The sequence below is a fragment of the Sus scrofa genome, chromosome 15 (assembly GCF_054392235.1).
Source record: "Sus scrofa isolate SSC_HxYL_T2T_F1_AM1 chromosome 15, Sscrofa_HxYL_maternal_Yorkshire_Landrace_v2.0, whole genome shotgun sequence".
NCBI classification, from domain to species: domain Eukaryota; kingdom Metazoa; phylum Chordata; class Mammalia; order Artiodactyla; family Suidae; genus Sus; species Sus scrofa.
Window position 1 is genome coordinate 135,454,267 of NC_139397.1, and position 13,723 is coordinate 135,467,989.

The 13,723-nt window shown below is 45.3% G+C and overlaps 1 protein-coding gene across 9 annotated transcripts in view; it reads right to left on the bottom strand.

Moving 5' to 3' along the window:
• Positions 1 to 13,723, bottom strand: part of NHEJ1 (non-homologous end joining factor 1) — a 91,034-nt gene that overhangs the window by 5,955 nt on the left and 71,356 nt on the right. Inside the window, exon 6 of one of the 9 annotated variants that reach the window (XR_014830156.1) lies at positions 3,949 to 4,048. The exons of the other annotated variants lie outside the window; for them this stretch is intronic. The gene's annotated coding sequence lies outside the window, so the exon portion shown is untranslated. The remainder of the gene's footprint in view (positions 1 to 3,948; positions 4,049 to 13,723) is intronic. 9 annotated transcript variants of the gene reach the window in all.

The following is a 13,723-nucleotide window of genomic DNA, read 5'->3' on the forward strand; positions in this document are numbered from 1 at the left end:
AAAAAAAAAAAAAAAAAAAGAGTCAAGTATGATTTTGGTATATCTGTGGTATTAAAATTTTCTGAGGGGGGATGATTAAGAAAAAATATCTTAGAACGTTCCTCAGGGAAGTGATGATGAAAAGTTGAGTAACACTGCTATAATCACACTACATTTATCTGCTTCCTTCACTATGGAATAAATTGTGGATTTATACCCACAGCGAAATGCTTTACCTAGTTCAAGTTTCATACACTTGGCTGAACTGAGCTGAAGTAACAGCTGAAGACTGGAGAAAGTGCAATAAAAATGAGATGAAAGAGTATGGTGTCCAGTGGACCCAAACCTGGCTGTACTTCAGAATCTTGGAAAGGGCCCAGAACTACTTCATCTGTCCCTATGCATGCAAATTGCCATGGTTCCCGGCCAAGTGAGCAGGTCTCCAAGGGAAGCCATGCCAGCAGCTCACATGGGAACAAACCCAAGAATCCTGGATTGGCCCACATCTCATGTCAAGGGCACTCTCTCTGTGCCCTAAGGGCATTCATTTCTGAAAAACCACTGTGGGAGAAGGACGGAAGAGAGAAAGTGGGAGGAGCAGCGAAGCAGATGCTGAACCATAGAGTCGGACCATACAGCTCTTTCCCTGAGCCTGGTGGTAGCTTAAAAAAAACCTTGTTGATCCCCAGGAAATGTAACCTAGATTTCCGCTCCAACCCTACTCACATAAAGACTAGGTCAGTCTTGGACTTTCACTGGAAACCACAGACAATGAATCAGGAGCCTTGAGGGCAGACTTTGCTTCCAGCTGTAATCACACTAGGAGTATCACCGCCCTCCCTCTTCAGCAGCCTTCCCTGAGGAACGAACTGAAACAGGCCACGTGCCTCCACCTCACGTCACTCTCCTTCCCAAGTTCAGCTCTCCAACCCCCAGGCCACCACCTCCAGCAGAAGGGCCTCTGCTCTATGGCCAGAGAGCCCTGACAGCCGAGAGGCCAATGGCTCTTCTCCGCCCTCATCTCTCATGTCTCTGGGATCTCCCTTCACGCGGGCCTCCCCAGGGTCATTCACACGCAGCTTGGTAGGCAGTGTGTTGCTGTACAAAGGGGCTGGGCAGAATCTAAACACAGGCCAGGGTCATCTCCTCATCACATTTCCAGGGTGACCTTTAACCAGTTCATGTATTTAGTTTCAGGACGAAGTGGTGGAAATAAAAGGCCCCTAAAGCTAGTCCCAATCCTGAATGTGCATCTTAGCCCTTCATGATTCCCCTTCTCAGCGAGATCTGGTCCTGCAGTTGCTGCCAAAGGTCATCCCACCTGAGGGTCTATTCTCAGAAAAGTACTAAGAAGAGAATATTGGGTACACTTCCCACATATTTACTCTGTGCCAGACACTGTTGTCGGTATTAAATGTATTAATCCATTTTGTCTTATTCACTGCTATTTTCCTGGTACCTAGAACAACCTGGCCCACAGGAGAGCTCAATAAGTCTGTGCGAATGAAGGAGCATGGCAGGCGTGCGTGTGACCCCATCTGCTGACAGTCGTAGGTAGTAAGTGCTGGAACAGGATTAGAATCCAGACAATCTGGCCTCAGAACCCCCACATGAAAAGACTACCCTATTTACTTCTCTCAACCATAGAATATTTTTTCCCCTAGGGCCACACCCATGGCATACGCAAGTTCCCAGGCTAGGGGTCAAATCAGAGCCGAGGCTGCGGGCCACACCACAGCCTCAGCAACACATGATCTGAGCCGTGTCTGCGACCTACACCACAGCTCATGGCAACGCTGGATCCTGAACCCACTGATCAAGGCCAGGGATTGAACCCGCATGCTCATGGATACTAGTTGTGTTTGTAACCCGCTGAGCCACACCGGGAACTCCCTAAACCACAGAATTTTGATGTTAGTCTAAAGGGCAGTACAGCCTTCCCTAGGATTACAACCCTTAATCCCTTACCTCACAGGTCATCTGCCTAGATTCCCATCCAGCTCAGGAACAAGGTCCCTTAGGGGACAAGAAAAAAGTGAGCAGATAAAGGAGGAGGCAGCCCTACCTGGAATCCTTTGGGGGCTGAAGGGCTGTCCCCTTAATCCTATCCTAGCAGTTCCCCATCATCACTGATCACTTGGGCAGCATGCTTAGAGCACGCTAGGGGAGAGAGGTGGCGAGGCCTGAGCCTGGGAAGCAGAAACATTAGCTCCCTGGGCAGGACAATGGCAGGGGCTAGCTGGGGCGGGCAGCAGAGATCAAAGGGAGAAGCTGGAGTCAGGACCAAGAAAAGCAAATAGCAGTGCCCCCTGCTAGAAGTACACCTGAGCCAGGAGCAGGGTGTACCAGCCACAAGCGGGTCACTGCCCAGAATGGGTAGGGGAAGAAGAGCCAGGTCAGTCTACTGTATAATATGCTCATCGGATTAACCCCAGAATCAATTCTACTCAGAAGAAAAGTGATTGAGATTCTACCATGCGCCAGGCGCTCTGAGGCCGGGGGAGGGGAAGCGGACGTTCCAGTCCTTCTCTCCTCAGAATGGCTCGGAGTTAGAACAAAGATAAATGAATCGCACACCCTGCCTCGAAGAGTGTACATTCACATGGGAGAGAGGCAGATGCAGGTGTCTGCTTTATGCCACTTTGCTTTTAGGAAAAGCCTTCATGAGTACCTGTTTTCACTAACTGGGAGAAATTCAAAGATCCTCACTTTTGCCAAAAAAAGTAATTGCCTCTTCACTTTAGGCCACTTCAGCTTACAAAAGCTTTCATAGGAATGCTCTACTTTCAGATAGCAGCAGGAACCTGCGTATGTTTTTTTTTTTTTTACAAGCATTATACTATAACAGAGTTATAAACAAAGGGTAATAAGAACCCAGAGAAGAAGAAAGGGACAAAGTCTGCCTGAGAGTCCTGTGAAATGCTTCAGAGGTGGTGACATCGAGTTAAGCCTTTGCAAGGTTAGACTTTGAATGTGGTGGAAGCAACTGAGGCACAAAAGTGTGAAAAAGACAGGGCAGGTGGATGTGGCTCATGGGAAATGAGACTGGAGGGCTAAATTCATATCCATCAAACTGCAGAGGACTTTTCTGAATTAATTATGGGAATTCCTTTGCTTCACAAAGGAAAGTGGCTTTCTCTGCTATCAACTGCTTGCCAAGGCTTCCTTGGCTTTAAACTACTGCCGATACAATGGTGAAGAATCAGAAGTTTCCTCCAGGTTTCCCTTTTTAGGCTTCCTGCTACACTGAGAACCTCTTTATGACTTACAGCTCCTCCCATGACTACTTTATAGTCACAAAAGTGACATCACTCTCCTGTCTCTAATAGCTATGTCTGTCTCCCACCACCAATTCACTAGGACTTTGGTCCCTGCTATAGGGCCATATCAGCAGCATTAGGAAAACCAAAGTTACGGGAAACATAAAGGGCATTTTATTTCCCTTTCTTGCCTCTATGGCAGCCCATCTTGGTTCCTAGGCCCCATACTCTCCTCCTTTAGCAGCAGCTCCCATCTTCATTGAGTCTAAATCTCACTCTTTGTGGTCTGGAAATTCTAAGACCCCACCTCCTACCCTCTGGTCCCAACAGGATCTGCTGAAATAATCCCAATTGCCACTTTCAACTGGAAGCAAAAGGTCTGATCCCACCCCCCTCCCAACTCCCATCTCATCCCTCCTTTCCTCTGAGGCTACTTCAGAAAAGAAACCTTCATGATGCTGAGTAAGGAAAGGCCAGACCCTGATATACTGCTGACTCTGCTCAGTAGGGACCCACCGGTGAAGTATCCAGGTTTAAAGAGACAGAAGAGAAAAGGGGAAATGAGCAAACTGGAGCTCCCTGCATCTGCCCTGAGTAGGTCTTCGGTTCTGGTACCAGCCCCAGAAACTGGCACAGCCCCAAGGCCCTGACACCGACCGACCGTCACAATATCGTCACAATATCATAACTGCCAGGGCAGGGCCCTTACCATGAGACTTTGAAAGGGCAGGAATCCTCCCCTCCCTCCTGCAATGTAGTAAACTGCTGTCCTGGATACAAACTTCCTTCCCTAGGGGCCACGTCTCAGGCTAGAAAATCATGGAAAATTTCATTGTTAGCTCCTCTTAAGGGTAAGAGCACACTGGTAATCTTTCTAAGGTCTCAGGTTACCAAAGGGTTACCAAAATAAATAGAAAGGAGCAAGAAAAAGTGATTTAGAAAAAGGACTCCAAAGAGAAAGACTTCAGAACAGAATTCCTTCCTCCACTATCCCCTGGCAAATATTTACTGATGATCTACTGCTGTGTTCAGCGTAGATGCTGGGTGTATACTTTATTGAAAAGAGATAAAAGGAGTTCCCGTCGTGGCGCAGTGGTTAACGAATCCGACTAGGAACCATGAGGTTTCGAGTTCGATCCCTGCCCTTGCTCAGTGGGTTAACGATCTGGCGTTGCCGTGAGCTGTGGTGTAGGTTGCAGACACGGCTCGGATCCCGCGTTGCTGTGGCTCTGGCATAGGCCAGCGGCTACAGCTCTGATTCGACCCCTAGCCTGGGAACCTCCTTATGCCGAGGAAGCGGCCCAAAGAAATAGCAAAAAGACCAAAAAAAAGAAAAGAGATAAAAATCCCCTGCCTCCTGAAGTTTACATTCTAGAGAGGAGAGACCAAAAAAATAAAAAAAGAATAATAAAAAAAAGAAACAAAAGAAATTAAAAATTTTAAAAAAGATAGAGAGGAGAGACCAATAACAAACATAGCTAATTCAAACATATACTCTATCAGATGGTGTTAGCACCACAGAGGAAAATAAATCAGTGCAGGCATTGTGGGATAGGACAGGAATGTGTTGCAGTTTTAAATGGAGGTCAAAGAAGGCCTCACTGAGAGGTGACACTTCAAAAAGACCTAAAGGGAAGTGAGAGAACGATCCACGCAGCACTCTAGATCAAGGGACCAGACTCCCAGTTTGCCTGGGTCAGTCTCAGTTTATGCTTATTGTCATTTATTAATAGAGGTCTTTTTCTCTTTTATAAGTGTCCCCATTTGGATGATAAATTATTTTTATTTAAAAATTTTTAAAATTTTTATTTATGTATTTATTTATTTTTTTGTCTTTTTGCCATTTCTTGGGCCACTCCTTTGACATATGGAGGTTCCCAGGCTAGGGGTCGAATCGGAGCTGTAGCCACCGGCCCATGCCCATGCCAGAGCCACAGCAACATGGGATCTGAGCTGCGTCTGCAACCTACACCATAGCTCACAGCAACACCAGATCCTTAACCCACTGAGCAAGGCCAGGGATCGAGCCCACAACTTCATGGTTCCTAGTAGGATTCGCTAACCACTGCGCCACAACGGGGACTCCTGGATGATAAATTAGATGGTCACCCTATAACAGAGGAAGAGCCTGGCAGGTATGTGGATATGTGTCTGTGTGTTTACTTGAAGTCACAAAATAAGGTAACATATGATCTTTTATTCTTTAAGATGGGAAGCCATTAGAGTTGATAAACAGAAGAGTGAAGTGATCTGGTTTACATTTTAAAAATATCACTTCCAGTGAACTTTATCCAATCTTTTTGGAGAGACCATGATGGAAGACAGTATGAGAAAGAGAAGGTATGAATATGTATGACTGGGTCACTATGCTTTACAGCAGAAATTGGCACAACACTGTAAATCAACTATAATTTTTTTTTTTTTTTTTTTTGTCTTTCTCTCTTTCTAGGGCCACACCAGCGGCATATGGAGGTTCCCAGACTAGGGGTCTAATCGGAGCTATAGCCGCCAGCCTACACCAGAGCCATAGCAAAGCCAGATCCGAGCCACCTCTACGACCTACACCACAGCTCACGGCAACGCCAGACCCTTAACCCACTGTTCGAGGTCAGGGATCAAACCAGCAACTTCATGGTTCCTAGTCAGATTCGTTTCTGCTGCGCCACGACAGTAACTCCAATTTTTTTTTTGTCAACTATAATTTTTAAAAATGATCTAAAAATTTTTTTTAAAAGATCGCTTTGAATGCAGAAAGACAAGAAGTCAGTGGATCTGTTGGGAGGCTACTACAATAACAGCAGTGGGAGATGATGGTAGCCTGGCCTGGGCGGCAACAGTAGAGGTGGTGAGAAGTGACGAGATTCCGGAAATATTTAAAGGTATGGCCAACAGGTTTGCTGATGCATTAGGTGTAGGATGTCAGAGGAGTCAAAGATAACTCTACTCCAGGGCATAAGGTAGATGTTACAGAGGGATGATCCAGAAACCTAAAATGAAATCGGAGAGAACCTGAAATGGCCCTGGTCCACAACAGACCCAGCTTGAGTGGGAAAAGAGGGAGACCCAGTGGGAAAGGCGAAGCCAATGCCTAAGGGAAATATCAAAAAGTTCAAAAAGAGAAAGCTGAAAGTGGCTTCTCACTCAAAAGCGAAGAAGCAAAACTATCCGGGAATTAGGGGAAAAAAGTCTCAGAAAAACAGAGAAGTAGAAACAAGTGTTAACCCTTGGCTTTAGAGTCTCAAAGACCTTGGACTCATACCTAAGGTCTTCCATTTGCTAACTGTGACACTTTGAGCAAGTCATTATATTTAACCAATGTTTTATTTTAAGAGAGAGAAAAAAGACAGAGAGTTGGGTAGATATGAGGGCAGGGAGGGAGGGCTGAGACTAATAATATCTCCATCATAGAGTTCATGAAAAGATTACATGAGAGGGTAGAATAAGTACCCAAGGAATGGCTAGTCCTCCCTTTGCAAGGCAAAGGAGGCTCAAGAAATGCCTTAACCTCCTAGTGCCTGGGGAAACCAGGGTCTCACCCAATTATTAAACTTTCCCCACCGTATCCCAAAGCACATGATCTGCTAACAATTCAGTGACTGGTCAAAGCCCAGGTCAGGAGGGATACGGTCACAGAAACCTAGCCAATAACCTGTGGGTAGTTCACTGTCCACATATGAGTCCAATCCTCAGTTTCTGAGCCAAGATCCTGGCTTTAAATCCTGCTTTTCCCATTAGCATCTATGTTACTAACCTCTCTTAGCCTCTGTTTCCTCACCAGAACAATGAGGAAACCAATACCTACTTTTCTGAGACTGACAGAAGGATTATATGAGATAGTACATGTAAAGGTCTCCTGCTCCATATAAATTATGTCTCCTGATCTCCCCCTAAATGCTCTTGTCGCCTCTCAAAGGTCTGCCTTATTCTCCCAATGTTCAGGACCTACCCAGGAGGCTAAGATTTCACTTATAACCTCCTCACCCTCTGTTCTGGGGAGGCGGTACGTGTAACGGTGGAGACAGTAAAGCTTCTCATTCCAAAAGCACATAAAGCACAAACAGCTGACTCTGAAAAATGTTAGCTAAAGTATTCCACCAATGCCCAGCTCATCCAACTATCATTCCACCGGGAACCCTTTCTCACCACCCTCTCCTGTGCCCCGGTGTTGCCTGGGCAAGAAGCTCTGCTATGGAATTTCCATTTTATTTTATTTTATTTTTTATTTTATTTTATTTTGCTTTTTAGGGCCGCGCCTATAGCATATGGAGGTTCCCAGGCTAGGGGTAGAATTGGAGCTACAGCTGCTGGCCTATGCCTCAGCCATAGCAACATGGGATCTGAGCCACGTCTGTGACCTACACCACAGCTCACGGCAACACCAGATATCTTAACCCACTGAGCGAGGCCAGGGATTGAACCCACTACCTCATGGTTCCTAGTCAGCTTTGTTTCCACTGCGCCCTGTCAGGAATTCTGGAATTTCCATTTTAAAGTAAAATAGTTAGCCATATGTTTTTGATGGGATTCATCTCACAGAGATGAATCTGAGAGTCCGAGAGAAAAAAGTTAACAGCACAGAGAAGAGAGAGGTGGTGGTGATGGCCGGGTTTTTAAAAAGCAGTTAGCTTATTCTCCCTTCGTGGCGTTTGACGTTTTTCCATAGCAGCTCACTTGGATGAGGTGCTTCAGGCAAGATCCAACCCTAAGGGGCCCCTCTGTGTTGGCCCTCATGGAGTGCCCTCTGAGTTCTCTCAGGTCACCCAACACAAACCCTGGTGACTTGGGAGGGACCCAGCCCTGTAAGGATACAAGGCACGCTGCCCTTGAGGTGGTGTGTGAAGTCGACGAGACAGCCGACCTGCCCCTGTGTTTGGTCTGCTTTGGCTTTGTTGGGTCTGTGTCATGCAAGGCCTGACCACTGTGCCCTGCTGTGGCTGACCTCGCCATCCTGTCCCACCGCTTCTGGATTCTCAGCACCCACCCATTCAGCGCTGGGCTCTGCTAAGGAAAAAACACAGACAGGCCTGAGCTTAATCTTGTGTTTGAGTCCTTGCCAATTAATGAGAGTCCACCTGAGTCTTCTCCCCTTTTAAAACAAGGTGGGAGGACGGACACGCGCATCCACTCAGACGTTCAAGCACGCGTGCCTGCAGCCCAGGCACATCACTGCATCGCTTTCTTCGTGGCTTGCCCTTCAAAATGGGATAGCTTTGCAGCCTCATTCTCCCTCATGGTGCTGGAAATGCAGTCAAGATAAGATAGATACAGAGTTCGAAACAGTTAAAGCCCAGTCCTCTTCATATGTACCAGTCAGATTTTTCTGGTTCTGCTTGAGGCCCGAACTGCCTGAGAGAAGGGAGATGGGAAGAAAGAGAGGGCCAAACAGAAGGCTTGAATAATATTAGTAAGATTAACATTTTGGAATGCTTTCAATGTGCTAGGCACTAGGCCAAACATTTCAATGCAGTATTTCAACTAATCTCCACAGCAACCTTATCAGGGAGGTACTAAAATCATTCTCATTTTATATATGAGAAAACAGGCTCAGAGAGGTTATGAAACTTGACCAAGGCCACAGCTAGAAAGCAGCAGAAGGCGCAGGAAGCTAACCTTCAGAACACACACTTGAACCACTACATATATTGCCTCTTAAAATCAATCACCCAATGAGACATCCATGTCTCCCTCCCATTCCCCACCTCCCACTCCCCAGAAGGAGGTGGATCTCGTTCTGAGACCTGGTGGTACTAGAATATAGCTCTCTTGCCTTCTTTCTTAAATCTCTAAATAGCCCAAGAGACAGATAGAGGGAAAAGACAAAACACCCTCCAGAGAAGGAAAGCCTTCCTTAACCCGGGGGGCGTCCTCCAACCGTGCTAGAAAATCAGAAAAACAAATCTCTGGTATGGGGAGGCTCTAGACTCTAAATCTCTTTTTAAAATAAGTACAGCCCCTCCAAGTCAAAGCAGGAAGGCCCCTCAGCTCTGCCCCCAAAGAAAAATAATGGTAAAGGGAGTGGAAGTGAGGGTGGGGGCAGGGGCTGCTGCTCTCATAAGAGTCCTTTGTGGTGGCTGCCTCTGAAAGGAGGTTTTGCTAGACAAGGTGGAACTTCTCAAGGTGACAAGCAAATGGTACAGCCTAAGCTGTGACCCTTTGCTTGCTCCATAACCACCCCCTCCCCTTTGGAAAGCCAGAGCCTAAACTGTCCCCCAAGCCCCACCCAGCCCCAGCACAAACCATGGCTTTCTAACTAACAAGCAGCCAAGGGGCTGGGGGGGACGCGAGTGGTTTCCTGCGGGGGGAGGACTCCTCAGAGCCCCTCAGAAAGTGCAGTAGCAACTCCCATTCCTGCCTTCTCTACTCCCGCTCCTTCTCCAGGAAGAACAAGCAGCTCCTGTCAGCTCTGGCTCAGGGAGGGGGCTCAGGCCGGCCCATCGGGGGACAACCAGTCTGAAGGATAGTTTAGCCCCACTCTCAGAGTCGGCCACCTCACCAGCCTCTCTGCAAACAGAGATGAAACAGAGCGGTAAAAGGCATCAGGTTTAACAACAACAACAAAAATCACAGCTATACCGCTGGCATCTGGCCCTGAAAGCGCGTGAGCCCTGTCCTGTGCCATGAGCACTCCACAGGAGCACATATTTCATGTTTTCCCCCGTTTTAGTGGAGAAGAGAGGACAGTCAGCCGGGTCTGTAGGGCGCAGAGGTGATTTAGAGGGCCTGGTAGTATTATCCGTAGGACCTCTACCACCAGAAGATTCTCTTTCACTCTCCATTACACGCTTGACAGCTGGGAACACAGCCCCTGACGGCTGTGATCTCACAGGCTCCCTGCCCCCACCCAGCCTGCTCCCGGTAGGTGACACAGTGTCCTCTCCACCCCGTGAAGTGTTACTCTATAGGGTAACACACTGCTTCCTTATCTACACACACACACACACACACACACACACACACACTCATGATAAGGGCCTGATCTTCATGACATTAGGTAGGCAAAGATTTCTTAACAGGACACAAATCATAAAGGAAAAGATTGACAAATTGGACTATGACAAAGTTAGGAACTTCTGTTCCTCAAAAGATACAATTAAGAAAGCAAAAAAAAAAAAAAAAAAAAAAGCAAGCTATAAAGTGGCAGAAAGTACCTGCATCATACATAACCAACAAAGGACTTATTTTCAGAATACTGAAGAACTCAGAGCAATCAATAAGAAGACAAAGAATCCAATAAAAAATTGACAAAAGGCTTGGTTACAACTAAATGACCAATAGCAATAATTACTGAAAACGTATAGAACCTCATTAGTCATTAGGCGAGTTAGAAAACCACAATTTTTTTTTTTTTTTTTATCTTTTTAGGGTCACTCCTGTGGTATACGGAGGGTCCCAGGCTAGGGGTTGAATCAGAGCTGTAGCTGCCACAGCAACGCAGGATCCAAGCAGCATCTGCAACCTACACTGCAGCTCACGGCAACACCGTATCCTTAACCCACTGAGTGAGGCCAGGGATCGAACCTGCATCCTAGTGGATACCAGTCACATTTGTTTCTGCTGAACCGCAACGGGAATTCCAGAAAATCATAATTTGTTACCACTCCACAGTCACTATAATGGCAAAAAGGAAAAAGGCAGAAAGTACAATTGTTGGCAAAGATGTGGTGCAATTAGAACCCTCATACACTGCGTGTGCGAGTATAAACTTATATAGTCACTTTGGAAAACTGGAAATATCTACAAAATCTAAACATACGTACAACTATGAAACATCCAACACAAATGGCTAAACGGTGGCATAGACTTACAACAAAATATTATACAGAAATGAAAATTAAGGTACTGCTAACATGGATGAATTTCATTAAAATTCCGTTGACAGAAAAAGTTAGACACAAAAGAGTACATGCCACATAATTCCATTTATATGAAGTTGAAAACAGACAAAATTAATCTATCATAAAGGACAGAAGAAAAGAAGTCAGAACAGTGAGCCTTTGGAAGTAGTAGGTACTGAGTGCTGGAAATTTTCTAGTTCTTGATTTGGGTGCTGATGACATGGTTATGTTCATTTTGTAATAATTCTTCAGTTGTATGCTTATGATATGGGCACTCTTCTGTTTGCATCTTATACTTTGATGTAAAAAGTTCATTAATAGAAGAAAAACAATTTGGCAGTTCCTCTGAAAGTTAAATATAGCGTTACTATATGACCCAGCAATTGTACTCCTAGGTGTATACCCAAGAGAAGTGAAAACACATATTCATACAAAATTTATACACGTGGAGTTCCCATTGTGGCTCGGTGGTTAACGAATCCGACTGGGAACCATGAGGTTGTGGGTTCGATCCCTGGCCTCGCTCAGTGGGTTAAGAATCTGGCATTGCTGTGAGCTGTGGCATAGGTCGCAGACGCGGCTCAGATCCTGCGTTGCTGTGGCTGTGGTGTAGGCTGGCGGCTACAGCTCTGATTCGACCCCTAGCCTGGGAAACTCCATATGCCGTGGGTGCAGCCCTAGAAAAGACCAAAAAAAAAAAAAATTTATACATGAATGTTCATAGTAGCTTTATTCATAATAACCCCAAAGTGGTTATTATGAACCCAACAGTCCATCAACTGATGAATGAATAAACAAAATGTGGTATATCCATATAATGGCATATTATTCAGCTATAAAAAGGAATAAAGTATTAATACTTGCTTCAATGAATGGACCTTGAAAATAATGCTAACTGAAAGAAGCCAGACACAAAAAAACCATATATTGCATAATTCCATTTGTGTGAAAGATTCAGGATAGGTAAATCCACATAGAGACAAAGTGGATTAGTGATTTCTAAGACTTGGGGGGCATGGGGAAAGGAAAATGACTGCAAGTGGGTACAGGGTTTCTTTTTGGGGGTGATGAAAAGGCTCTGGAATTAGCTAGTAGTTACAGTTGCACAACCTTGTGAATATTGTAAAACCATTGAATTATACACTTTTGGTGTTTACTTTCTGGTAAATTGTTATGGTATGTGAATTATATATCTCTGGTTTTTAAAAAGATAAAGTCTCTACTCTCCTACTCTCCTCTGCCTATTCCTACACTGTGCCCTCTTTCAGGAATAGACCCTCAGGCTCTCGACAGGCTTGGACAACTTTTAAAGAATTTTAACACAGTCAGTGGAGCAGATTCTTGCCTGGTGGCTGGGTGTCTGGAGTTAGCACGGAATGGGGTCCGAGCACAGGACCTAGTCTCATGGGCTTAGCTTTGAAAATAAGCCAACCACTTACATGTTCTTTTCATGATTGTGGTTAAATGTCATAGTCTCTTTTTTTATCATTATTATTTTTTTTGCTTTTTTTTTTTTTAGGGCCGTTTCCTTGGCATATGGAGGTTCCCAGGCTAGGGGTCCAATCGGAGATACAGCTGCTGGCCTACACCACAGCCACAGCAACGCGGGATCCAAGTTGTGTCTGCAACCTATCACAGCAACGCCGCATCCTTAACCCACTGGGTGAGGCCAGGGAGCGAACCCGCAACCTCATGGTTCCTAGTTGGATTCTTTTCTGCTGCACCACGACGGGAACTCCATTGTCGTAGTCTCTTTGAGCCTCAATTTTCTCTCCATGAAATGAGTAGAATAAGCCTATCAATGAGGATTGTCATAAGGATTGTTAAATAAGATCATTCACACATTCATTCGGCTACGTTGAGAGTTCCAAGCAATCTCAGCTATTTCAAGGCAACCAGAAGCACTCGAATTTGGCAAAACAATGTGGGAGCTGGAGTTGAATTGCTGATACTCAGACCCTAAGCCTTAGTTTCTTCAATTGCATGATGGGAATAAGAATACTACCTGCATTTTAGAGCAATTTTGAGAATTAAATGAGATAACTCATGTAAAGTGTTCACTATATCACCTGGCACACAGAAAGCACTCAGTAAATATTAACTGTATTACCAATTCAGTCATTAAACAAAATTGTTGACTCTACCAGATAGTGTGCTATGTCCTAAGGATTAGACGGAGTTCACTGCCTTCAAGGAGCTCATAGTCTGGTTGGGGAGTCAGACACATAAACAAATAATTGTTCTTATGGCCAAACACACACTGGAGCCTTTGATTGCCAGCCTGTAACACTAGGCTGTAACACTAGCATTATAAAACCAAGCTGGATATGTAAGGAACAGCGAGGGGTGGGGGCAGCAGTGAACAGACTAACCATGAATCAACAGTAGACCCCTTCTTTTTTCTACAAATAGCCTACAAGAATCAAGATAAATAGGCAGGCAGACTTCGACTTCCTCCTCGGCATTACTATTAACTGGCCAGGAGCTTAAGAGCGTGTCCTATTTATCTACCTCTCCCTGTTCTTCAAGTGGCTGGTTCCCTCTCATCTTTCAGATCTCAGTTCAAACGTCACTTCTTTTGTCCTCCTCACCATATCATCTAAAGTATTTGTTCTTATAGCAGTCTGTTCTTTCTCCCTCAAACAATCA